We start from the raw sequence: 27451 nt of genomic DNA, 5'->3' as shown, positions 1-27451 counted from the left end.
GTCACTGTGTTACTAGCTAGCTCAGGTACTTTCAACATTCTCTGATCTATGTACAGGTAATGTACTATGTTACAGATGGAGCTGCTCTGTTATGTCATGTTAACTTATGTCACTTAAAAGTTGTGTTATGTTTTGTCATGTTATGTTACGCAATGTCATTTTAAATTAAGTTATGTTAAATGCATAATGTACGATTCTAGCGCAATGACTGGAAGTCTACAGGTACATTAGCAATGCTACCGTACCTGGAGACTTCCAGTCATTGTGCTAATGCTAGATAGCATTTGCTCGTGAAACAACCACTACCTTCCTTCATAATGCACACAGAGACGTTAAAATGGTATTCATGATCCCTTTAACACTATTAAAGGTTATTAAATGTAAAGCTATAGTTGTTATGTAATATAATATCATTGTTTCCTCTGTAGATCGGTTGGTAGGATGTCTCTGCTGCTTTGTTGGGCAGTGATGGCTCTGCACCTCGCAACAGGCAAATATAAAAGTTGAAACTTGAAATGAAACAGTGTGTGTGTAAATAGTTTAATTCAATGATAAAGAACACCCTCTGTGTTCTGTAAAAAAAACCATGTAACCTTTATTTAACTAGGCAGGTCAGGTAACTCTTTATCCACAATATAGCAGGTGGTGTAAAGCCATAACACATACGTTTTTCCAGTATCAGACTTTGATTGATAATGTCAAAGGCCACACTGAAGTCTAACAAAACAGCTCCCACAATCTTTTTATCATGATTTTCACTCAGCCAATCATCAACCATTTTTGTAAGCGTCGTACATGTTCAATGTCCACCTCTATAAGCATGCTGAAAGTCTGTTGTCAATTTGTTAACTGTAAAATTGCATTGTATCTGGTCAAACACAACTCTAAATGCTATAAAGTATTTGAGGTGCTACTTGGTCTAGCTTAGTTTGCACTTTTGGGATTATTCCATTAATTGCTTCAATGTACCAGGTAAACTAAGTCAACCACAGCTCTTGAACAGTACATACTGTCGGTGTGTGTAGTTGTTGTTCCAGGGGTGGATGCTGCCTCGGGGGTGGTGAACACTACAGAGGAGGAGGTGGAAGGGGTGGACTCCCAGTCACCATGCCCAGCCGGGTGGCATCAGAATGAGCATCGCTGCTTCTCCTTCTACCCCGTCTGGGCCACCTGGGCCACTGCAGAGGTAACACTTGTAACAGGGAGAGACAATTACTAATTACTACTACTATTTCACAACCATTGATACTTCAAGACTAGCAAGCACACATTTACATCAGGAAATGTCCATTTCTAGCCTGCATTGATCTTTGCTCCCTGAGGTAATGCCTGGGCTTTAGCTCAGCGGGCTAACAGTGTTTTCTGGCTGTCCCTCTAGTCGTACTGCTCCCAGCACAGAGGGAACCTGGTGTCGGTTCACAGCCCTGGTCAACAGATGTTTGTCCAGGATCTGGTCAGGAGACACACATACCAGCCGGTCTGGATAGGAGGCTACGACGCAGCTCAGGTAAACTGGGTCAATAATTCATCAGTCAGTCAGTCTGTCAATCAATCTGTCAAATGTCTACAGGTTACACAGGCAAAAGCTCAATGTACTTTCTGTTTAAAAACAAAAAGCAGTGCAATCAATCAATGTTTTTCTGTGATAAGGAGGGGATGTGGCTGTGGAGTGACGGCTCAGCTGTTGACCGTTTTTACTGGGAGGAGGATGAGCCCAGTAACTCTGGACAGGGGGAGAACTGTATGGAGCTACACACAGGAGGTACACACACACACACACACACACACACACACTCTGAGCACATTGAAATAACTGAAGTGTGATTTGTTGTTGCCTTGACAACAGGTGGGCAGGGCTGGAATGATGTGTCCTGTGGAGAGCTGAGGTTCTATGTGTGTTCTATGGAGACAAGGTAGCAGGACAACACTGTCTTGTATCTGGACATGTTCTTACAGAGACCATATTAACACTAAATTACATTCATGTATTTTTTTTCATTTTCTTTTAGATCTGGTTTAGCAGGAATGCAAAGTCAGAAGAAAGCACACGAGAGAGGTAGGCTTGCCTTGGCCCATTGCCTAGGCTAGACAATATGTTTATTGTGTTACAGGTACAGTTCCTTGTTGAATGGCACTCTGACATTTAGAAGATGATTAATGACGCTTGTGAACGCATTGCCCTTTAACACTTTAAAACGTGTTGACCAGTCTGGAATTGTTTTTAAACTATTAAGCTTTTTGTCCTCCTAGAAAATCTCTTCCTCTTTAATAGGATATCTTCAACATTATAAAGCTCCCTTTATTTAAATCTCCCACTTTAAATCTGACTTCCAACATTCTGTTCACTCTAAACAATGTGCCTTTGACACGAATCAGCTATTTTGACCCCTTACCCAGTAGCTTCGACAAAAACGTAGAGCATATTATTAGTCTACTCTGCTATTCAAATCTAAAATTAGAACAGAAATAACTTTTACCAGTCAAACTATACAGCTGTTTTGGTAACTGCATCAACTAGTTTAATGTAGCTAACTTCCTACTGTTGAATTAACTGCTATATAACTAGTTTAATGTAGCTAACTTCCTACTGTTGAATTAACTGCTATAGAACTAGTTTAATGTAGCTAACTTCCCACTGTTGAATTAACTGCTATAGAACTAGTTTAATGTAGCTAACTTCCTACTGTTGAATTAACTGCTATAGAACTAGTTTAATGTAGCTAACTTCCCACTGTTGAATTAACTGCTATATAACTAGTTTAATGTAGCTAACTTCCCACTGTTGAATTAACTGCTATAGAACTAGTTTAATGTAGCTAACTTCCTACTGTTGAATTAACTGCTATAGAACTAGTTTAATGTAGCTAACTTCCCACTGTTGAATTAACTGCTATAGAACTAGTTTAATGTAGCTAACTTCCCACTGTTGAATTAACTGCTATATAACTAGTTTAATGTAGCTAACTTCCCACTGTTGAATTAACTGCTATAGAACTAGTTTAATGTAGCTAACTTCCCACTGTTGAATTAACTGCTATATAACTAGTTTAATGTAGCTAACTTCCCACTGTTGAATTAACTGCTATAGAACTAGTTTAATGTAGCTAACTTCCCACTGTTGAATTAACTGCTATAGAACTAGTTTAATGTAGCTAACTTCCCACTGTTGAATTAACTGCTATAGAACTAGTTTAATGTAGCTAACTTCCCACTGTTGAATTAACTGCTATAGAACTAGTTTAATGTAGCTAACTTCCCACTGTTGAATTAACTGCTATAGAACTAGTTTAATGTAGCTAACTTCCCACTGTTGAATTAACTGCTATAGAACTAGTTTAATGTAGCTAACTTCCCACTGTTGAATTAACTGCTATAGAACTAGTTTAATGTAGCTAACTTCCCACTGTTGAATTAACTGCTATAGAACTAGTTTAATGTAGCTAACTTCCCACTGTTGAATTAACTGCTATAGAACTAGTTTAATGTAGCTAACTTCCCACTGTTGAATTAACTGCTATAGAACTAGTTTAATGTAGCTAACTTCCTACTGTTGAATTAACTGCTATAGAACTAGTTTAATGTAGCTAACTTCCCACTGTTGAATTAACTGCTATAGAACTAGTTTAATGTAGCTAACTTCCCACTGTTGAATTAACTGCTATAGAACTAGTTTAATGTAGCTAACTTCCCACTGTTGAATTAACTGCTATAGAACTAGTTTAATGTAGCTAACTTCCTACTGTTGAATTAACTGCTATAGAACTAGTTTAATGTAGCTAACTTCCCACTGTTGAATTAACTGCTATAGAACTAGTTTAATGTAGCTAACTTCCCACTGTTGAATTAACTGCTATAGAACTAGTTTAATGTAGCTAACTTCCCACTGTTGAATTAACTGCTATAGAACTAGTTTAATGTAGCTAACTTCCCACTGTTGAATTAACTGCTATAGAACTAGTTTAATGTAGCTAACTTCCCACTGTTGAATTAACTGCTATATAACTAGTTTAATGTAGCTAACTTCCCACTGTTGAATTAACTGCTATAGAACTAGTTTAATGTAGCTAACTTCCCACTGTTGAATTAACTGCTATAGAACTAGTTTAATGTAGCTAACTTCCCACTGTTGAATTAACTGCTATAGAACTAGTTTAATGTAGCTAACTTCCCACTGTTGAATTAACTGCTATAGAACTAGTTTAATGTAGCTAACTTCCCACTGTTGAATTAACTGCTATAGAACTAGTTTAATGTAGCTAACTTCCCACTGTTGAATTAACTGCTATAGAACTAGTTTAATGTAGCTAACTTCCCACTGTTGAATTAACTGCTATAGAACTAGTTTAATGTAGCTAACTTCCCACTGTTGAATTAACTGCTATAGAACTAGTTTAATGTAGCTAACTTCCCACTGTTGAATTAACTGCTATAGAACTAGTTTAATGTAGCTAACTTCCCACTGTTGAATTAACTGCTATAGAACTAGTTTAATGTAGCTAACTTCCCACTGTTGAATTAACTGCTATAGAACTAGTTTAATGTAGCTAACTTCCCACTGTTGAATTAACTGCTATAGAACTAGTTTAATGTAGCTAACTTCCTACTGTTGAATTAACTGCTATAGAACTAGTTTAATGTAGCTAACTTCCCACTGTTGAATTAACTGCTATAGAACTAGTTTAATGTAGCTAACTTCCCACTGTTGAATTAACTGCTATAGAACTAGTTTAATGTAGCTAACTTCCTACTGTTGAATTAACTGCTATAGAACTAGTTTAATGTAGCTAACTTCCCACTGTTGAATTAACTGCTATAGAACTAGTTTAATGTAGCTAACTTCCCACTGTTGAATTAACTGCTATAGAACTAGTTTAATGTAGCTAACTTCCCACTGTTGAATTAACTGCTATAGAACTAGTTTAATGTAGCTAACTTCCCACTGTTGAATTAACTGCTATAGAACTAGTTTAATGTAGCTAACTTCCCACTGTTGAATTAACTGCTATAGAACTAGTTTAATGTAGCTAACTTCCCACTGTTGAATTAACTGCTATAGAACTAGTTTAATGTAGCTAACTTCCCACTGTTGAATTAACTGCTATAGAACTAGTTTAATGTAGCTAACTTCCCACTGTTGAATTAACTGCTATAGAACTAGTTTAATGTAGCTAACTTCCCTACTGTTGAATTAACTGCTATAGAACTAGTTTAATGTAGCTAACTTCCCACTGTTGAATTAACTGCTATAGAACTAGTTTAATGTAGCTAACTTCCCACTGTTGAATTAACTGCTATAGAACTAGTTTAATGTAGCTAACTTCCTACTGTTGAATTAACTGCTATAGTAACTAGTTTAATGTAGCTAACTTCCCACTGTTGAATTAACTGCTATAGAACTAGTTTAATGTAGCTAACTTCCCACTGTTGAATTAACTGCTATAGAACTAGTTTAATGTAGCTAACTTCCCACTGTTGAATTAACTGCTATAGAACTAGTTTAATGTAGCTAACTTCCTACTGTTGAATTAACTGCTATATAACTAGTTTAATGTAGCTAACTTCCCACTGTTGAATTAACTGCTATAGAACTAGTTTAATGTAGCTAACTTCCCACTGTTGAATTAACTGCTATAGAACTAGTTTAATGTAGCTAACTTCCCACTGTTGAATTAACTGCTATAGAACTAGTTTAATGTAGCTAACTTCCCACTGTTGAATTAACTGCTATATAACTAGTTTAATGTAGCTAACTTCCCACTGTTGAATTAACTGCTATATAACTAGTTTAATGTAGCTAACTTCCCACTGTTGAATTAACTGCTATATAACTAGTTTAATGTAGCTAACTTCCCACTGTTGAATTAACTGCTATAGAACTAGTTTAATGTAGCTAACTTCCCACTGTTGAATTAACTGCTATATAACTAGTTTAATGTAGCTAACTTCCCACTGTTGAATTAACTGCTATAGAACTAGTTTAATGTAGCTAACTTCCCACTGTTGAATTAACTGCTATATAACTAGTTTAATGTAGCTAACTTCCCACTGTTGAATTAACTGCTATAGAACTAGTTTAATGTAGCTAACTTCCCACTGTTGAATTAACTGCTATAGAACTAGTTTAATGTAGCTAACTTCCCACTGTTGAATTAACTGCTATAGAACTAGTTTAATGTAGCTAACTTCCTACTGTTGAATTAACTGCTATATAACTAGTTTAATGTAGCTAACTTCCCACTGTTGAATTAACTGCTATAGAACTAGTTTAATGTAGCTAACTTCCCACTGTTGAATTAACTGCTATAGAACTAGTTTAATGTAGCTAACTTCCCACTGTTGAATTAACTGCTATAGAACTAGTTTAATGTAGCTAACTTCCCACTGTTGAATTAACTGCTATAGAACTAGTTTAATGTAGCTAACTTCCCACTGTTGAATTAACTGCTATAGAACTAGTTTAATGTAGCTAACTTCCTACTGTTGAATTAACTGCTATAGAACTAGTTTAATGTAGCTAACTTCCCACTGTTGAATTAACTGCTATAGAACTAGTTTAATGTAGCTAACTTCCCACTGTTGAATTAACTGCTATAGAACTAGTTTAATGTAGCTAACTTCCCACTGTTGAATTAACTGCTATAGAACTAGTTTAATGTAGCTAACTTCCTACTGTTGAATTAACTGCTATAGAACTAGTTTAATGTAGCTAACTTCCCACTGTTGAATTAACTGCTATAGAACTAGTTTAATGTAGCTAACTTCCCACTGTTGAATTAACTGCTATAGAACTAGTTTAATGTAGCTAACTTCCCACTGTTGAATTAACTGCTATATAACTAGTTTAATGTAGCTAACTTCCTACTGTTGAATTAACTGCTATAGAACTAGTTTAATGTAGCTAACTTCCCACTGTTGAATTAACTGCTATAGAACTAGTTTAATGTAGCTAACTTCCCACTGTTGAATTAACTGCTATAGAACTAGTTTAATGTAGCTAACTTCCCACTGTTGAATTAACTGCTATATAACTAGTTTAATGTAGCTAACTTCCCACTGTTGAATTAACTGCTATAGAACTAGTTTAATGTAGCTAACTTCCCACTGTTGAATTAACTGCTATAGAACTAGTTTAATGTAGCTAACTTCCTACTGTTGAATTAACTGCTATAGAACTAGTTTAATGTAGCTAACTTCCTACTGTTGAATTAACTGCTATAGAACTAGTTTAATGTAGCTAACTTCCCACTGTTGAATTAACTGCTATATAACTAGTTTAATGTAGCTAACTTCCCACTGTTGAATTAACTGCTATAGAACTAGTTTAATGTAGCTAACTTCCCACTGTTGAATTAACTGCTATAGAACTAGTTTAATGTAGCTAACTTCCCACTGTTGAATTAACTGCTATATAACTAGTTTAATGTAGCTAACTTCCTACTGTTGAATTAACTGCTATAGAACTAGTTTAATGTAGCTAACTTCCTACTGTTGAATTAACTGCTATATAACTAGTTTAATGTAGCTAACTTCCCACTGTTGAATTAACTGCTATAGAACTAGTTTAATGTAGCTAACTTCCCACTGTTGAATTAACTGCTATAGAACTAGTTTAATGTAGCTAACTTCCTACTGTTGAATTAACTGCTATAGAACTAGTTTAATGTAGCTAACTTCCTACTGTTGAATTAACTGCTATAGAACTAGTTTAATGTAGCTAACTTCCCACTGTTGAATTAACTGCTATAGAACTAGTTTAATGTAGCTAACTTCCTACTGTTGAATTAACTGCTATAGAACTAGTTTAATGTAGCTAACTTCCCACTGTTGAATTAACTGCTATAGAACTAGTTTAATGTAGCTAACTTCCCACTGTTGAATTAACTGCTATAGAACTAGTTTAATGTAGCTAACTTCCCACTGTTGAATTAACTGCTATAGAACTAGTTTAATGTAGCTAACTTCCTACTGTTGAATTAACTGCTATAGAACTAGTTTAATGTAGCTAACTTCCTACTGTTGAATTAACTGCTATAGAACTAGTTTAATGTAGCTAACTTCCTACTGTTGAATTAACTGCTATAGAACTAGTTTAATGTAGCTAACTTCCTACTGTTGAATTAACTGCTATATAACTAGTTTAATGTAGCTAACTTCCCACTGTTGAATTAACTGCTATAGAACTAGTTTAATGTAGCTAACTTCCTACTGTTGAATTAACTGCTATAGAACTAGTTTAATGTAGCTAACATCCCACTGTTGAATTAACTGCTATATAACTAGTTTAATGTAGCTAACTTCCCACTGTTGAATTAACTGCTATAGAACTAGTTTAATGTAGCTAACTTCCCACTGTTGAATTAACTGCTATAGAACTAGTTTAATGTAGCTAACTTCCCACTGTTGAATTAACTGCTATAGAACTAGTTTAATGTAGCTAACTTCCCACTGTTGAATTAACTGCTATAGAACTAGTTTAATGTAGCTAACTTCCTACTGTTGAATTAACTGCTATAGAACTAGTTTAATGTAGCTAACTTCCCACTGTTGAATTAACTGCTATAGAACTAGTTTAATGTAGCTAACTTCCCACTGTTGAATTAACTGCTATAGAACTTTTAGAATGTTCTAATTAAGACTGATTATGCATTATGCTAATTTTAACATCTCTAACCCACTTACCTGTGGTAGCAGTTCTACAGGAAGAGAGAGACTGCAGATTCTTTCAAACAACAATTTTATAAGATTTGCAAAAATGAAGCAATCAACCATCACCAAGAATTGTTCAGTTGAAAACTTAACAAACGTAGTCGGGTCTCTGCTTTTATAGAAGAATACATCATTCTTGTGTCCGTGGCAGTTAGCAGATAGTGTGTAAAAGGTCATTAGTTGTCTGTGCAGATTGAAGATAGCACGAGGTTGATAGTCCGAGGGCTCAACCGTCTAACTGCATTCAGAACAACAACAAAAAATGAAATAAAATATAATGTTATTGGTCACATACATGTGTTTAGCAGATGTTATTGTGGGTGTAGCGAAATGCGTGTGCTTCTTGTTCCGACAGTACAGCAATATCTAACATTTATCTACCACTACTATCTACCAATATCTAACAAGTAATATCTAACATTTATCTACCACTACTAATATCGACCATTATCTACCAATATCTAACAAGTAATATCTAACATTTATCTACCACTACTAATATATACCAATATCTAACATTTATCTACCAATATCTAACACGTAATATCTAACATTTATCTACCACTACTAATATCTACCAATATCTAACAAGTAATATCTAACATTTATCTACTACTACTAATATCTAACATTTATCTACTACTACTAATATCTAACATTTATCTACCACTACTAATATCTAACAAGTAATATCTAACATTTATCTACTAATATCTATCTACTCGTACTACCCACTGAACGCTACTATCAACTATTTCTTCAACAGTCACTCCCTCTACTAAACCAGCCAAATAAAATGTAACACTAACAAACTTCTAAACTACTTCCATTAGATGCACCATATCCCTGTGGATCAGTTGGTAGAGCATGGTGTTTGCAATGGTGTTTGCAACGCCAGGGTTGTGGGTTCGATTCCCATGGGGGGCCAATACAGGAAATAAAGAAATAAAAATGTATGAAATGAAATGTATGCATTCACTACTGTAAGTTGCTCTGGATAAGAGCATCTGCTAAATGACGTAAATGTAATCATATTTCCTCCCTAAATAATATCCTAAAACTTTTCTAATTCCTTATGAGTGGAAGTGTAGTAGTCTGACTATAGTTGTTAGTGATGAAATATGTGACCTAACTGCCCCACACTCCAAAGTAATAAGATTCACATAGTAGTCCATCAAAGTAAACAGACCAGATATTGGTGTATTTGTTATTATTTTTGACTATATTTCATTACTTTGCTTAAATAAAGCGTTTTAACATTTGTTCCACTGCCACAACAATACTTGTTGAGTTAAAGCAACCCCACAGGTTACCTTCATGGAAAATGACTATCTAGTTACTTATTTTCTTACTCACATTGGTGCTATTTTCACAAGTATGTGTGGAATTTTCAGAACTCTTAGTACAAAACTCCAAACTGGTAACAGTTGCAATGCAGCCAGTCTTCTATTCAAAACCTTTTTATAGAGCATCCATTTTTGTTTGGAGACATCTCTCACCACACAACCATTGATCCAAAATATATGTTTACAGTAAAATACAATGAGAACATTGATTTAATCACCAAAACATAATGACATTTTCTCAACTTAGGGAGTAAACATTATTTATAATAATGTCACATGGCGAAAATCAAATCTCTCTGAAATGAAAATGGATGGCCCTCCCTTCAGCAAAATATATTTTCCGCTTGAAAATAAAAAAAACTGAGGCAAGCTATTTCACCCCCTGGAGTTGATTGACGCACCGGTCCATCAATTGAAGTTACATAACAAAAAAAATCACATCAAACACTCTGGCTTTCTTAAAGCATTCTATTCATCAGCAAGCTGACCAGACTGTTGTAGATAGTGGCAGAGCCTGTTATTTAGAATGCAGCAATACAATTTACACACAGTGCTAATGGGACCAATCCCTCTATGGTTCAATGTGATTTTAGGGTCCTTTTTGGAGGATTTTTGGAACGGCTTGATTATGGATTTGTACTAAACAGAAGGAATAATGCCTGTCTCAAAACACGCCTGGAAGAGTTCAAATAGTATATGGAATAGTCTTTGGGAAATTAAGACATAAATGTATTGTTCCGATATCATTACAACATAGGTGTACTGTAATCAGATGATACAAATTAAATGAATGAATGAAAGAAACAAGGTTTAGCAGGCGTTAGTTAGCATCAAGCCTGTCTGGAGCATTTGGCCATAGGTTCTCATCCACATCACAGTAAATGCACCTGGTGAAAAACATTTTTGGAATTGCAAATAGAAGCCTGATATAGTTTTTATTATTTTCTACATTGTAGAATAATAGTGAAGACATCAAAACTATGAAGTAACACATATGGAATCATGTAGTAAGCAAAAAAGTATTAAGCAAATCCAAATATATTTTAGATTCTTCTAAGTAGCCACCCTTTGCATTGATGACAGCTTTGCAAACTCTTGGAATTCTCTTAACCAGCTTCACCTGGAATGCTTTTCCAACATTCTTGAAGGAGTTCCCACATGTGCTGGGCACTTGTCTGCTTTTCCTTAAATCTGCGGTCCAACTCATCCCAAATCATCTCAATTGGGTTGAGGTCAGGTAATTGTGGAGGCCAGGTTATCTGATGCAGCACTCTATCACTCTCCTTCTTGGTCAAATAGCCCTTACACAGCCTGGAGGTGTGTTGGGTCATTATTGTCCCACTAAGTTCACACCAGGGATGGAGCATCGCTGCAGAATTATATGGTAGCCATGCTGGTTGAGTTTGCCTTGAATTCAAAATAAATCACTGACAGTGTCACCAGCAAAGCAACCCCACACCATCACACCTCCTCCTTCATGGTGGGAACCACACATGCGGAGATCATCCATTCACCTACTCTGCGTCTCAGATACAAGGCGGTTGGAATCAAAAATTGGGGCTCATCAGAACAAACAACAGATTTCCACCGGTCTAATGTCCATTGCTCGTGTTTCTTGGCCCAAGCAAGTCTCTTCTTATTGGTGTCCTTTAGTAGTGGTTTCTTTGCAGCAATTCGTCCATGGAGGCCTGATTCACTCAGTCTCCTCTGAACAGTTGATGTTGAGATGTGTCTGTTACTTGAGCTCTGTGAAACATTTATTTGGGCTGCAATTTCTGAGGCTGGTAACTCTAATGAACTTATCCTCTGCAGCAGAGGTAACTCTGGGTCTTCCTTTCCTGTGGCGGTCCTCATGAGAGCCAGTTTCATCACAGAGCTTGATGCTTTTTGCGACTGCACTTGAAGAAACTTTCAAAGTTCTTGAAATGTTCCACATTGACTGACCTTCATGTCTTAAAGTAATGACTGACTGTCGTTTTTCTTTGCTTATTTGAGCTGTTCTTTCCATAATATGGACTTGGTCTTTTACCAAATAGGGCTATCTTCTGTATAGCACCCCTACCTTGTCACAACACAACTGATTGGCTCAAACGCATTAAAAAGGAAAGACATTCCACAAATTAACGTTTAACATGGCACACCTGTTAATTATAATGCATTCCAGGTGACTACCTCATGAAGCTGAATGCCAAGAGTGTGCAAAACTGTCATCAAGACAAAGGGTGGCTACTTTGAAGAATCTCAAATATCAAATATATTTTGATTTGTTTAACACTTTTTTGGTTACTACATGATTCAATATGTGTTATTTCTTAGTTTAGATGTTTTCACTATTATTATACAATGTGTAAAATAGTAAAAATAAAGAAAATCCCTGGAATGAGTAGGTGTGTCTAAACTTTTGACTGGTACTGTAGTTCTGGATTGATATCATTAAATGTATTTCATTGTATTTATGTATCGTGTCTTGTGTGGCTTAATTAGTATGAGCATGGCACTAGCAACACCAGAGTTGTGGGTTTTGATTCCCACTGGGGTCACATACCAAAACTTTGGATAAAGCACCTGCTACATGAATGGCATATATTAGAGTGATAGTAAAATGTATTTTAACAAATGAGAAGAGAATCATATCTTAAGTAAAGTGAGGGTTGCATTGTGAAAAGCAATTTCTTTATATGAACATGTATTGCAATGTGAAACATGTATTTCTAGATGAAACACTACGTTTTGGTGAAAAAGTGTCTGTATGATTTTGTGTGTTGTAATAGTCAATTGAAAATGTACTCAGAGTTTTGAAACAACTGTCTTTTTGATGATCTGTTTTGGATTTTGTACTAATCGTTGCTAAAATGTACCACATACTTGTGAAAACTGCACCAAAGCAATACAAACAAAAATATATATATTTCTCTCTCTCTCTCCCCTCCCTCCCCCAGAGCTGGTTGAAGAGGTGAGTATTTATGACGTCCTGTGGGAGACCAGTGAGAGAGTAGCAGATGAGACCCTCGACACCGCCTTCCTCAGAGGGATGTATTCCAGACGTCTGCCTGCCCACTGCTATGCTGACTTCTGCCACCAGGAGCTGCTATACCTGGACAGAGTCATCACCATGCTGCAGGTGACAAGAAAATAAATTTAATAGAACGAATATCATAAAGTTTTACTTACTATGACTGTGATACGTGGTTGTCATCGCTAGCTATCTTAAGATAAGTTGCTCTGTGTGTGTAAATGTGTGTATGCGTGTGTGCGAGCCAGGTGCTGATCAGAACAGTCCAGGGTCCTCCAGACATCATGCAGTTTCTCCAGAGAACACATCAACGCTACCAGGAGTCTCTGAAGGAGGCCCAGAACCAAACTCCACCACACCTGGTAAGAAGCTGTTATAACAATCACCCTTAATATATAATTTAAGATAATATATCTAATTATACAATTTAAAATAATATATCTAATTATACATTTTAAGATAATATATCTAAATATACAATTTAAGATAATATATATTAAAAAAATAATTTAAGAGGACTTAAAAGCAACTGGAACGTAGATGATTTATCAATTTAATAAACCTACCATAAATGTTTTCAATGACCCTTATTTAACCTTTTTTGTTTTGGTTAAATTCAAGTTTAATTTTGGTTACCCAAGTTTTGGTGTATGTAGACACACCGCCAAAAGGTAAATCAATAATATCTTCTATCTTTTCCCTTTTTGACTCCCTTTAGATCATTCAGTTCAGTTCATAGTCTTTTAGCGTTACAATTATATTTCCCTAAATTGGAATTTAGTTTGTTTATAGCTAGGTTTCCAGCCAATTGGTGACAGATTTTCATGGGAATATTATAAAATCTTCATATAATCAATATGCCATTTCAGAGATTCCTTTAAGAAAATTTGGTGCCGGACAACATGATAGGGAAGATTTTAATTTACCAGATATTTGAGAAACCCATATGCATTCAGATCCAACCTGGTGCTGCCAGAGGGATGTTGGCCAAATGAGCCACATTTACGTTGTAACGGCTGTCTACGGAAGAAGTGGACCAAAATGCGGCGGAGTTAGGGTTCGTCATTTTTAATGTTACGAACACTATGCAATTAACAAAACAACAAAACTGACAGCCAACACAGTCCTGTCAGGTGCAACAACAGTGACAAGCACAATTACCCACACCACACAACGGAAACGTAGGCAACTTATGTGTGACTCCCAATCAACCACAACCCTCTACAGCTGTGCTTGATTGGAAGTCACACGGCCAAAATTAAATGAAACAATAAAACACTCACTCCCTTCTGCCACGTCCTGACCCAACTACACCCTCTACTGGTCAGGACGTGACAGTACCCCCCCCCTCAAGGTGCAGACCCCGGGATGCACCTAAAAAAAGGAAAACACAAAAAAAATCCCCAACAAAAAGGAACACCTAAACAATAAGGGAGGGAAGGGAGGGTGGCTGCCGTCACCGACGGCACTGTGCTACACCCTCCCTCCCCAACCCACCTATCCTGGAGGTGGCTCAGGTGCAGGACGTGGACCTCGCTCCACCTTCGGCGTCGCCCACTCTGTTGGCGCCGATCGCTGCGCCGGGCAGACGGGCCACTCGGGCTGACCCTGGCAGACGGACCACTCGGGCTGGGCCGGAAGGCATGCGGGCCACTCGGGCTGGGCCGGAAGGCATGCGGGCCACTCGGGCTGGGCCGGAAGGCATGCGGGCCACTCGGGCTGGACCGGAGGGCAGGAGGACCACTCGGGCTGATCCTGACAGGCCGGGCACCCTGGCAGATCAGGGCAGGCGGGCAACTCTGGCAGAACAGGGCAGTCCGGCCACTCTGGCAGAACAGGGCAGTCCGGCCACTCTGGCAGAACAGGGCAGTCCGGCCACTCTGGCAGAACAGGGCAGTCCGGCCACTCTGGCAGAACAGGGCAGTCCGGCCACTCTGGCAGAACAGGGCAGTCTGGCCACTCCGACGACTGTTGACTGGCGGGCAGCTCCGACGACTGTTGACTGGCGGGCAGCTCCGACTCAGGATTCACCAGGCTGGGGAGACATAACGGAGGCCTGGCTTGAGGAGGTGGCACAGGAGTGACCAGGGTGGAGAGACCCACTGGAGGACCGGTCCGTGGAGGAGACACGGGCTTGACCAGGATAGGGAGATCCACTGGAGGACTGTCCGTGGAGGAGACACGGGCTTGACCAGGATAGGGAGACCCACTGGAGGACTGGTCTGTGGAGGAGACACGGGTTTGACCAGGATAGGGAGACCCACTGGAGGACTGGTCCGTGGAGGAGACACGGGCTTGACCAGGATAGGGAGACCCACTGGAGTACTGGTCCGTGGAGGAGGCACGGGCTTGACCAGGATAGGAAGACATGCAGGAGGCTTGGTTCTGGGCGTAGGTACAGGATGTGCAGGGCTGGGAAGACATGCAGGAGGCCTGTTTCTGGGCGCAGGCACAGTCTTTACCAGACAACCAGCACGCACCTCAGGACGAGTATGGAGAGCTGCCTCAGGTGACATCATACCCACGACACGCTCATTAGGGCGAATACCGTACTTTATGCACCACACTAGCAGCTCTCTCATCTCTCTCTCTCCTAATTTTCCCATTAACCCCGTCACAGTCTCTGTCTCATATCCCTCGCTCACCTCCAATGTCATCCCGACTGGCTCTGGTTCCGACCTCAGCTCCACCGACTGTCCCGTGTGCCCCCCCAAAAAAAAATTATTGGGGCTGCCTCTCGCGCTTCCTAGCCAACCGTGTTCCAGCGTAACATTCCCGATGGTTCCTCTGTCCAGCTGCCTCCACTCTCCTGAGTGCCTCCACCTGTTCCCATGGGAGGCGATCCCTTCCGGCCAGGATCTCTTCCCAGGTGAAGGCTCCCTTGCCGTCCAGGACGTCCTCCCATGTCCATTGTTCCCTTTTTCTCTCCTGTGGCTTCCTCCTCTTCTGCTGCTTGGTCCTTTGGTGGGTGGTTCTGTAACGGCTGTCTATGGAAGAAGTGGACCAAAATGCGGCGGAGTTAGGGTTCGTCATTTTTAATGTTACGAACACCATACAATTCACAAAACAACAAAACTGACAGCCAACACAGTCCTGTCAGGTGCAACAACAGTGACAAGCACAATTACCCACACCACACAACGGAAACGTAGGCAACTTATGTGTGACTCCCAATCAACCACAACCCTCTACAGCTGTGCTTGATTGGAAGTCACACGGCCAAAATTAAATGAAACAATAAAACACTCACTCCCTTCTGCCACGTCCTGACCCAACTACACCCTCTACTGGTCAGGACGTGACATACGTGCCCTAAAAAACTGCTATAATAAATTACAAAACACTATTACATTTGTTTCCATGTGTAGTATACACAAAACTTTATAGACATTTTCTTTATTGGTCTTTAGGCTACTTCCCTAAAACAACAATTGTCCACTATAGGACAATTGCATACTGCAGTTGAAGTTGGAAGTTTACATACGCCACCAAGGTTGGAGTCATTAAAACTCATTTTTCAACCACTCCACAAATTTCTTGTTAACAAACTATAGTTTTGGCAAATTGGTAAGGACATCTACTTTGTACATGACACAATTAATTTTTCCAACAATTGTTTACAGACAGATTATTTCACTTATAATTCACTGTATCACAATTCCAGTGGGTCAGAAGTTTACATACACTAAGTCAGTCCTTCTCATATAGTGGGGCGCGCCCCCTGGAGGACCTCGAGGCGATGCCAGGGGGGGAACATGCTTTTTTTTGCCGCAGGGAGTAGGGTTTTTTTGCACCGAACAAGAGCACGCAGCACAGAGCAGGAGATATGAAGTGCAGATAACAAACCCTTAAGAGACACCATGGAAAAATATTTAACAGGGATGAAAAGAAAGGCGGAGAGAGACGGAGATAATGAGACAAACGTAAGTCTCCCGAAAGCTAAGACGAGGAAATATGACGAAGCGTATGTAGCGCTTGGCTTCACTGTGACTACGGTGGGAGACGAGGAAAGACCGGTATGTTTACTGTGTCTAAAAATGTTGGTAGCGGACAGCATGAAGCCAAATAAATTAAGGCGTCACTTAAAGACATTTCACCCCAATCACACTGATAAGCCGCTTGAGTTTTTTTCAGCGAAAACGTGCCGAATATTGCCAACAATCGTCCCGCTTTGTGAATGCTACTTCAGTAAACCAGCGAGCACTGTTAGCATCATATAAGGTGGCGTACCAAATTGCTCAGTGCAAAAAACCCCACTCCATAGCAGAGGAGCTGATACTGCCTGCAGCATTAGACATGGTCTCTGTCATGCTGGATGACGCAAGTGCTGCAAAAATAAAAACTATCCCTCTGTCCAATGACACTGTCGCCAGACGTATAAATAACATTGCTAACGATCTTAAAGAACAGCTGGTAGATAAACTCAAAGACAAACGTTTTACCTTACAGTGAAGCAACTGACAGCAACAAAGACTGTTTGTTTATTGCTTATGTACGTTTTGACATGACAAACTCCCGGTGTGAGGATCTACTTTTTTGTAAATATGTCAGACAGAGCCACAGCTGAAGAGCTATTCAAAATGCTGGACTGCTATCTGTGAGGAGATGGGAGCTGAACATCAAGCTGTGCTGTTTCACAGTGAAGCAAGGTGGCTGTCACGAGGAAAAGTCTTGTCCCGAGTTTTTGAGCTCAGAGAGCAGATAAGAATGTTTTCGGAGCAGGAACACAAGTATGACCTCGCAGAAAAATGTAGTGATGAGAACTTCCTGCCAAACTGGCCTACCTGAGTGACATATTTGGAAAGCTAAATGAACTAAATCTACTGCTTCAAGGGAAAGATAAACACCTCCCTCAGGTCACAGACAAGATCAGCTCTTTCACTCGAAAGCTTGCAATGTGGGGCAGGCGACTTGATGAAGGAAATACTGATTCATTCGAGAACCTGCATGAATTTGTTGACACTACTGACTATGATGCCACCTCAGTGATTCCAGAAATTAAGGAGCATATTTCATCACTGATGGGATTCTTTAATCTAACCACACTGTCCGATTTCAAAAAGGCTTTACAACGAAAGCAAAACATTAGATTATGTCAGGAGAGTACCCTGCCAAAAATAATCACACAGCCATTTTCAAAGCATGCATATATGTCACAAAAACCAAAACCACAGCTAAATGCAGCACTAACCTTTGATGATCTTCATCAGATGACACTCCTAGGACATTATATTATACAATACATGCATGTTTTGTTCAATCAAGTTCATATTTATATCAAAAAACAGCTTTTTACTTTAGCATGTGATGTTCAGAACTAGCATACCCACCGCAAACTTCCGGTGAATTTACTAAATTACTCACGATTAATGTTCACAAAATACATAACAATTATTTTAAGAATTATAGATACAGAACTCCTTTATGCAATCGCGGTGTCAGATTTTAAAATTGCTTTTAGGCGAAAGCACATTTTGCAATATTCTGAGTAGATAGCCTGGCCATCACGGCTAGCTAATTTGACACCCACCAAGTTTGGCCCTCAACAAACTCAGATTTACTATTAGAAAAAGTGGATTACCTTTGCTGTTCTTCGTCAGAATGCACTCCCAGGACTTCTACTTCAACAACAAATGTTGTTTTGGTTCGAAATATTCCATATTTATATTGAAATAGCTCCGTTTTGTTCGTGCGTTGAGGTCAGTATCCAAAGGGTGACGCGCGGGCATATTTCGTGCCCAAAAAATTCAAAATATTCCATTACCGTACTTCGAAGCATGTCAAACGCTGTTTAAAATCAATTTTTATGCGATTTTTCTCATGAAATAGCGATAATTTTCCAACCGGGCGACGTTGTATTCGTTCAAAGAGAGAAAGAAAAAATGTAGTCCTCTCGTGCACGCGTGCTCCAGTGTCAGTGTTCCCAGCCTGACCACTCACAAACACTGCTGTTTTTCGCCCAGAGACTGCAGAGCTCTCATTCCACTTTCTGGCGCCTTCTTAGAGCCAATTGAAGCCTTAGAAAATGTCACGTTACAGCAGAGATGCTGTATTTTTGATAGAGATGCCCAATAAAGGTCAACAAATTGTCAGACAGGGCACTTCCTGCATGGTATCTTCTCAGGTTTTGGCCTGCCATATGAGTTCTGTTATACTCACAGACACCATTCAAACAGTTTTAGAAAATGTAGAGTGTTTTCTATCCAAATCTACTAATTATATGCATATTCCCATTTCTGGGTAAGAGTAGTAACCAGTTTAAATCGGGTACGTTTTTTATCCGGCCGTGAAAATACTGCCCCCTAGCCCCAACAGGTTAACACTTTTTTGGTTACTACATGATTCCATATGTGTTATTTCATAGTTTTGATGTCTTCTCTATTATTCTACAATGTAGAAAATAGTACAAATAAAGAAAAACCCTTGAACGAGTAGATGTGTCAACTTTTTACTGGTACTGTATGTATAGACATATATTATTTAGATATACATACATACATACATACATACATACATACATACATACATACATACATACATACATACATACATACATACATACAGTTGAAGTCGGAGGTTTACATACACCTTAGCTAAATACATTTAAACTCAGTTTTTCACAATTCCTGACATTTAATCCTAATGAAAATTCCCTGTCTTAGGTCAGTTAGGATCACCACTTTATTTTAAGAATGTCAAATGTCACAATAATAGTAAAGAGAATGATTTATTTCAGCTTTTATTTCTCCTCTGAACAGTTGATGTTCTGATGTGTCTGTTATTTGAACTCTGAAGAATTTATTTGGGCTGCAATCTGAGGCTGGTAACTCTAATAAAGTTATCCTCTGCAGCAGAGATATATCTGGGTCTGTAGATAGCTCCACACTGATCTGGTACTGGTACTCCCTGTATATAGATCCATTCTTGTTTATTGTATTTTATTCCTCCTTTTACTTTCATTTCTGTTATTATGTTTTAACTGTGGATCATTGGGAATGCTCTTAAGCATTTCACGGTAAAGTCAACACCAGTTGATTTCAGAGCCTGTAACAAATAAAATGTAAATTAGATTTTGCTTCTCCTTTTACTCCTCCTCCATATCCTCCTCCTCATTCTTCTCCTCTACTTCCATCTCCTCCTCCTCTTCCTCATCCTCTACCTCCATCTCCTCTTCCTCCTCCTCCTCCTCTTCCTCCTCCTCTACTTCCATCTCCTCCTCCTCTTCCTCCATCTCCTCCCCTCATTCTTCTCCTCTACCTCCATCTCCTCCTCCTCGTCCTGCTCCATATCCTCTTCCTCCTCATTCTTCTCCTCTACCTCCATCTCCTCCTCCTCCTCCTCCTCCACCTGCCTACAGAACCGGTCCTCCATCCAGCCCTCTGCAGCCGTGTTTCAGTACCTTCACACCTTCCATAACCACATAGTAAACTCCCTGTCTCTCTTCCTCCTCCTCCTCCTGCCTACAGAACCTGTCCTCCATCCAGCCCTCTGCAGCCGTGCGTCAGTACCTCCAGAGCTTCCATGACATTGTGAATGAGGAGCCCATCTACTGGCTGGTGTCTCTGCTGCCCAGAGCCCTGCTAAGACCTTTCCTGGCAAAGAACCTGCCCCTGGGAGAGAGGACCAGACCAGGCCCCAGGCCCTGCCTCTACCCCGGGCTAAACCTCTTCCCATGCCCCTGCTACCAGTTGGGGGAAGAAGACATGAAGTCAGACCAGAGGAACCAGAAGGACGAGTCAGGGACATATTACAGGTATATTGAGGATATTATCATGTATTACAACTGATACAATATAATGTATGCTGATTGATATTGATGATATGAGGTATGCTGATTGATATTTATGATATGAGGTATGCTGATTGATATTGATGATATGAGGTATGCTGATTGATATTGATGATATGAGGTATGCTGATTGATATTGATGATATGAGGTATGCTGATTGATATTGATGATATCAGGTATGCTGATTGATATTGATGATATGAGGTATGCTGATTGATATTGATGATATGAGGTATGCTTATTGATGATATAAGGTATGCTGATTGATATTTATGATATGAGGTATCTTGAGGTTTATAGCCTATGGAAGTTTATAGTGTCTCAAGTCCACGTTGTTGTGTTTAATCTTGTCAAGTGTGGTGATATTGTGGAGTGACTCTTTTCTAACCTGTTTCTCTCTCCAGGCCTCTACTGGAGAAGTACCAGGATGTGATAGATGTCTATAAGGCTGTCAACATCTTCAGAGTCCAGATGATCAACGAGAAGGCTCTCTTCACCTCCAGGTGCAGTTAGCCTATCCAAGTCTACAGTTAGCATGATCCTGCTAACTAGGTTTACAGTTAGCCAGATCCTGCTATCTAATTCTACAGTTAGCCTGGTCCTGCTATCTAATTCTACAGTTAGCCTGGTCCTGCTACCTAATTCTACAGTTTGCCTGGTCCTGCTATCTAATTCTACAGTTAGCCTGGTCCTGCTATCTATTTCTACAGTTAGCCTGGTCCTGCTAACTAAGTTTACAGTTAGCCTGGTCCTGCTGACTAAGTTTACAGTTATCCATGTCCTGTTTTCTAAGTCTACAGTTAGCTTGGTCCAGCTAAACAAGTCTTGCCAGGTCTCCCTCTCAAAACAGGCTCTCAACCCTACGGATCTCTTTAGCCTGGGCACCAATCTATTTTGTGATAACATTCTACTCCTTGTCAACATAATTTGGTATATGACATGGAGTACAAGAAGTGTAATCCCAACTAGCGCATTTGGTTTATTGAAAGTTGTGGGAACATGCATGTTTGGTTTACCATTGGTTCTAGGGAGGAAGTCATAACTTTACTGACTGGTAAAACGGAGCGTTTTTTAAACATTCTGAAAACAGAAGTGAAAACTTAGCCTGTTCTGGGAACATTAAGTTTAAGGTTGCAGGGAGGTTTCTGAGAACGTCTTACTATGCTTCCAGGGAGGTTCAGAGAACGTCTAACTATGGCTCCAGGGACGTTTCTGAAAACATCTAACTATGGCTCCAGGGACGTTTCTGAAAACATCTAACTATGGCTCCAGGGACGTTCTGAGAACGTCTTACTATGATTCCAGGGAGGTTCTGAGAACGTCTTACTATGATTCCAGGGAGGTTCTGAGAACGTCTTACTATGGTTCCAGGGACGTTCTGAGAACGTCTAACTATGGCTCCAGGGAGGTTCTGAGAACGTTCCCTGAAAGTTTTCCTGGGAGTTTTTTTTAACGCTCAGAGACAGAATTATAGGTTATTTTTACTTTTTTTTAAACTTCCTTAAAACCTTCACTGAATGTTTCAATAATACTTTTAATAACAGTGTTATCTTTTTTGGCTTAACTTTTTTAAAGTCCAAGCACAAATAGGACAAGGGGCTCAACTTTATGAGCTAGCTGGGATGTTAGCACAAAACAGGTCTGGATTTCAGGCTCTCAGTGAAACACTACAGTAGAACACGTGTATCACATTAACCAGGTGATCTCTGTATTAACCTCTTATGGCTAGGGGGCAGTATTTTCATGGCTGGATAAAAAACGTACCCGATTTAATCTGGTTACTAATCCTACCCAGTAACTAGAATATGCATATACTTATTATATATGGATAGAAAACACCCTAAAGTTTCTAAAACTGTTTGAATGGTGTCTGTGAGTATAACAGAACTCAAATGGCAGGTCAAAACCTGAGAGATTCCTTTACAGGAAGTGGCCTGTCTGACCATTTCTGGAACTTCTTTGCCATCTCTATCTTTTACTAAGGATCTCTGCTCTAACGTGACACTTCCTACGTCGTCCATAGGCGCTCAGAGCCCGGGAAAAACCTGAATGTCGTCATCCCAGCCCCAGGCTGAAACACATTATCGCCTTTCTCAAGTGGCCTATCAAGGTACTCTGGGCTTAGGCGCGTGACCTGGTCGCCCCCGTCTTTGTGATTTTTTTTCCTCTGTTTGCCGAAAAGGAGATTCCCGGTCGGAATATTATCGCTTTTCTACGAGAAAAATTGCATAAAAATTGATTTTAAACAGCGGTTGACATGCTTCGAAGTACGGTAATGTTATATTTAGATTTTTTTGTCACGAATTGCGCCATGCGCACGACCCTTCTTTACCATTTCGGATAGTGTCTGGAACGCACGAACAAAACGCCGCTATTCGGATATAACGATGGATTATTTTGGACCAAACCAACATTTGTTATTGAAGTAGCAGTCCTGGGAGTGCATTCTGACGAAGACAACAAAGGTAATGAAACTTTTGTAATAGTAAATCGGAGTTTGATCAGGGCTAAACTTGGTCGGTGTCTAAATGGCTAGCCGTGATGGCTGGGCTATCTACTGAGAATATTGCAAAATGTGCTTTCACCGAAAAGCTATTTTAAAATCGGACATATCGAGTGCATAGAGGAGTTCTGTATCTATAATTCTTAAAATAATTGTTATTCTTTTTGTGAACGTTTATCGTGAGTAATTTAGTAAATTCACCGGATGTGTGCGGGGGGTATGCTAGTTCTGAACGTCACATGCTAATGTAAAAAGCTGGTTTTTGATATAAATATGAACTTGATTGAACAAAACATGCATGCATTGTATAACATAATGTCCTAGGGTTGTCATCTGATGAAGATCATCAAAGGTTAGTGCTGCATTTAGCTGTGGTTTTGTTTTTTGTGACATTATATGCTACCTTGAAAAATGGGTGTCTGATTATTTCTGGCTTGGTACTCTGCTGACATAATCTAATGTTTTGCTTTCGCTGTAAAGCCTTTTTGAAATCGGACAGTGTGGTTAGATAAAGGAGAGTCTTGTCTTTAAAATGCTGTGAAATAGTCATATGTTTGAAAAATTGAAGTTTTTGTATTTTTGAGGAATTTGTAATTCGCGCCACGCCCATCATTGGATATTGGAGCAGGTGTTCCGCTAGCGGAACGTCTAGATGTAAGAGGTTAATGTTAAATACCTCTGTGATGTTCATCTCTGTATTACTAGCTGGCAGCGTAATATAACTGACGTCATATATAATGTTGTCTCCAGCTGGAGTGTCCTAATACTTTTAATATCAAATAAATTCTATAAATCAATGAATATCTGATGTAATCTAATCCGTCTGTGTAATATTATCCTAGTTGGTTTCCCACTGGTGACGAGGAGGAAGTGGAGGATCAACCCAACCTGTGGTCTGTGGAGTCTGGACCTGACGTTAGCGTGAGTGACGTATTTACTTATGACATGTTTATCTTGTATTGAAATCAGTCGAGGATTGTGTACGACTGATAATGTGACTGTTTTTCTTTTCAACATTTACTTGTATTTTCTAACACACTGACCCTCTCCCAAAACAGTTATTCTTTGCAAAACTCCCAATTTAGACCAGCCCACTGGGCTTAATAATGGACCAGCCCATCTGGCCCCAAACTATCCTATGGCCAGTCAGTATTTGGTTCGTAGTGACTCTATCGAGACAGCTATGTCATGAGAGCCTTTCAGATAAGATGTGTTATCGTTCTTTGGTCTTGTTTGTCCTGTCCCTTAAATCTGTTTGTTTCTGTCTCTCTTCTCTAGGTGAAGTTGTAGCAGTGCAGCTGTAGAATACAGGGAGCTGTGTGTGTTTGGCTGTGTGTGTTGGCTTTCACACTGGGCAGGACTGTTCCTCTTGTCAGACATATTCCAATATGACTCTATGTTTGAAACTTCTCCCAAACAACTACTGTTTAAACTGTATTAATGCAATAACAGAATGAATGAACACATCTAATAATTGTCAACAAAGGAGCTACAATAAAATAAAAAACATTTAGATAATAAAATCAAAGAATGAAACTGTGTGAACTGTAAAACGGTATTTTCTTATGGATATTGCATTATGAATATTACAGTTTGCTGTGCTCTTCCACAATCAGAAGAATTGCTCTGGCAAGCCAATAAACAGATGGTATTTCTTCCAAGAATTGACCAATCAGAAAAAGCTAAGGTTGCCCGACTGGCACTTGGCCAATATTTCAATTCTCCATTGTATAAACTGTTGTATTTTTCCTGTGTTCATGTTTTATATTCATGTTGGATCCACTGATTTCAAACAATTAGACAATAGTTGTCCTTATCACGCCTAATTTCTGTGTCTTTAATTATTTCCTGGATTTACAAGCAAAACAACTTGGCTAACATTATGGTTTCTATGTAAACCTGTTCTTAAATGAATAGATCAAACCCTTTCTCTTTGGGAAGTACCAAACGTAACTCCTGTTAACACTTTCACCCTTCTGGGTATAACGTGTGAAGTTCCAATCCTGACGAGTGGACTGAGAAAAATAGAGGGTTTTATATCAGAATTTATGGTCTGGATGACGATGACAGATTTACATGGCGAGCATAGTTAGAAACCTGATGTTTTCTCCTGTCAGATTTACATGGTGAGGATAGTTAGAAACCTGATGTTTTCTCCTGTCAGATTTACATGGTGAGGAGCGAGGATAGTTAGAAACCTGATGTTTTCTCCTGTCAGATTTACATGGTGAGGATAGTTAGAAACCTGATGTTTTCTCCTGTCAGATTTACATGGTGAGGAGTGAGGATAGTTAGAAACCTGATGTTTTCTCCTGTCAGATTTACATGGTGAGGAGTGAGGATAGTTAGAAACCTGATGTTTTCTCCTGTCAGATTTACATGGTGAGGAGCGAGGATAGTTAGAAACCAGATGTTTTCTCCTGACAGATTTACATAGTAAGAAAAATTAAGCATAAAATCAATGGTTCTAGAGTGAATACAGCAGCTGATGTCAGGATTCCATTCCAGGTCGGCGTCTGTGAGTGTGTCATTGTTGGTAGAACATGAGCTCCGAATTTGCTCCAATTATTAATTATTGGTAGCGCAACCACTACCTCCAAAAGTGTGTGCGTGTGCGTGTGCACGTGCGAAAGAATGTAAGGTATATGTTTGAGTTTGTGCGTGTGAGTGAGTGGCTATACCAGTGTCTTCTTACCTGCTCCTGTATTACTGATGGGTAGATGGACAGTCATCTCTGTTTCCCTATCTCTCTCCCTCTCTCTCCAAGACTGGTGATAGATAGTTGGATATAATTTTTTTCATAAAAACATAGGTCCTTTTTTCTCAATTTCCGCATGACAGGCGTGCCCTATGTAAACTGCCTGTTACTCAGGCCCAGAAGCCAGTATATGAATATGATTGGTACCATTGGATAGAAAGCACTCTGAAGTTTGTAGACATTTTAAAATAATGTATGAGACTATAACACAATAGATATTGTTGGTGAAAATCCAAAGAAAAACCAACCCAGATTTCTTTTTTGTTGAGAGCCAATGCTCATACAATGGAAAGTATAGGGGCATATCCAAATCCAGCTCCCAGATTGCAATTCCTATGGCTTCCACTAGATGTCAACAGTCTTTGTTCAAGGTTTAGGCTTGTTTCTTCCAAAACGAGGAAGAATTTTGAGTTTTAGTACTGGGACACAGACTTGGAAATTCGTGTATGCGCACGCAACGAAGAGGATGGGCACCTGCTAATATCGCTTTCCTATTGAACATACTTCTTTCCAAATGAAATATTATAGTTTATTTACATTTTAGGGTATCTGAGGATTTAATAGAAACATATTTTGACTTGTTTTAAATAAGTCTAGCGGTAGCTTTTTGGATTGATTTCTCTGCATGTTGAAATAGTGGATTACTCAAATCGATGCCGCCAACTAAACTGACTTTTTGGGATATAAAGAAGGATTTTATCAAACAAAACAACACTACATGTTATAGCTGGGACCCTTTGGATGACAAATCAGAGGAAGATTTTCAAAATGTAAGTGAATATTTAATTGCTACTTGTGAGTTTATGAAACCTGTGCTGGTGGAAAAATATTTTGATGTGGGGCGCCGTCCTCAAACAATCGCATGGCATGCTTTTGCTGTAATGGCTACTGTAAATCAGACAGTGCAGTTAGATTAATAGGAATTTAAGCTTGTAACCAATATTAGACACTTGTATGTTCCTAAATGTTTAATATCCATCATTTTTATGATTATGTATTTGAATTGCGCACCCTCCAGTTTCACAGGGATGCCTAGCCTTAAGAAGTTTTAATGAGTAAATTCATTTATTTCATCCTTCCACCAGATCATACTCTGACTGTACAAAACTTTAGGAACACCTTACTAATGTTGAGTTGCACCCCCTTTTGCCATCAGAACAGCCAACAATTGTCGGGCGCAGACTCTACAAGGTATCAAAAGCGTTCCACGGGGATGCCGGCACATGTTGAGTCCAGTGCTTCCCACAGTTGTGTCAAGTTGGCTGAATGTTCTTTGGGTGGTGGACCATTCCTGATACACACGGGAAACTGTTGGGCATGCAAAACCCAGCAGCG

At 39.2% G+C, this 27451-nt stretch overlaps 1 long non-coding RNA gene across 3 annotated transcripts; it reads left to right on the top strand.

The window, feature by feature from the left end:
- Positions 1-4: 4 nt before the first annotated feature.
- On the top strand, positions 5-24899 carry LOC106599483 (uncharacterized). 3 transcript variants are annotated; one of them, XR_014392972.1, is made up of 13 exons: positions 5-56; positions 429-490; positions 1026-1186; positions 1379-1507; positions 1651-1762; positions 1847-1913; positions 2010-2056; positions 12992-13173; positions 13314-13427; positions 20532-20818; positions 21260-21358; positions 24201-24279; positions 24637-24899. It is a non-coding gene; the product is annotated as an uncharacterized LOC106599483 (long non-coding RNA). The 3 variants fall into 3 exon arrangements; XR_014392974.1 differs by having other exon boundaries at positions 10-25; positions 1038-1186; XR_014392973.1 differs by having other exon boundaries at positions 15-56; positions 1038-1186.
- Positions 24900-27451: the final 2552 nt, after the last annotated feature.

The sequence above is a fragment of the Salmo salar genome, chromosome 07, assembly GCF_965601325.2.
Source record: "Salmo salar chromosome 07, fSalSal1, whole genome shotgun sequence".
NCBI lineage: Eukaryota > Metazoa > Chordata > Actinopteri > Salmoniformes > Salmonidae > Salmo > Salmo salar.
Note: the sequence above shows the minus strand (reverse complement) of the source record. Positions and strands in the feature narration are given on the sequence as shown.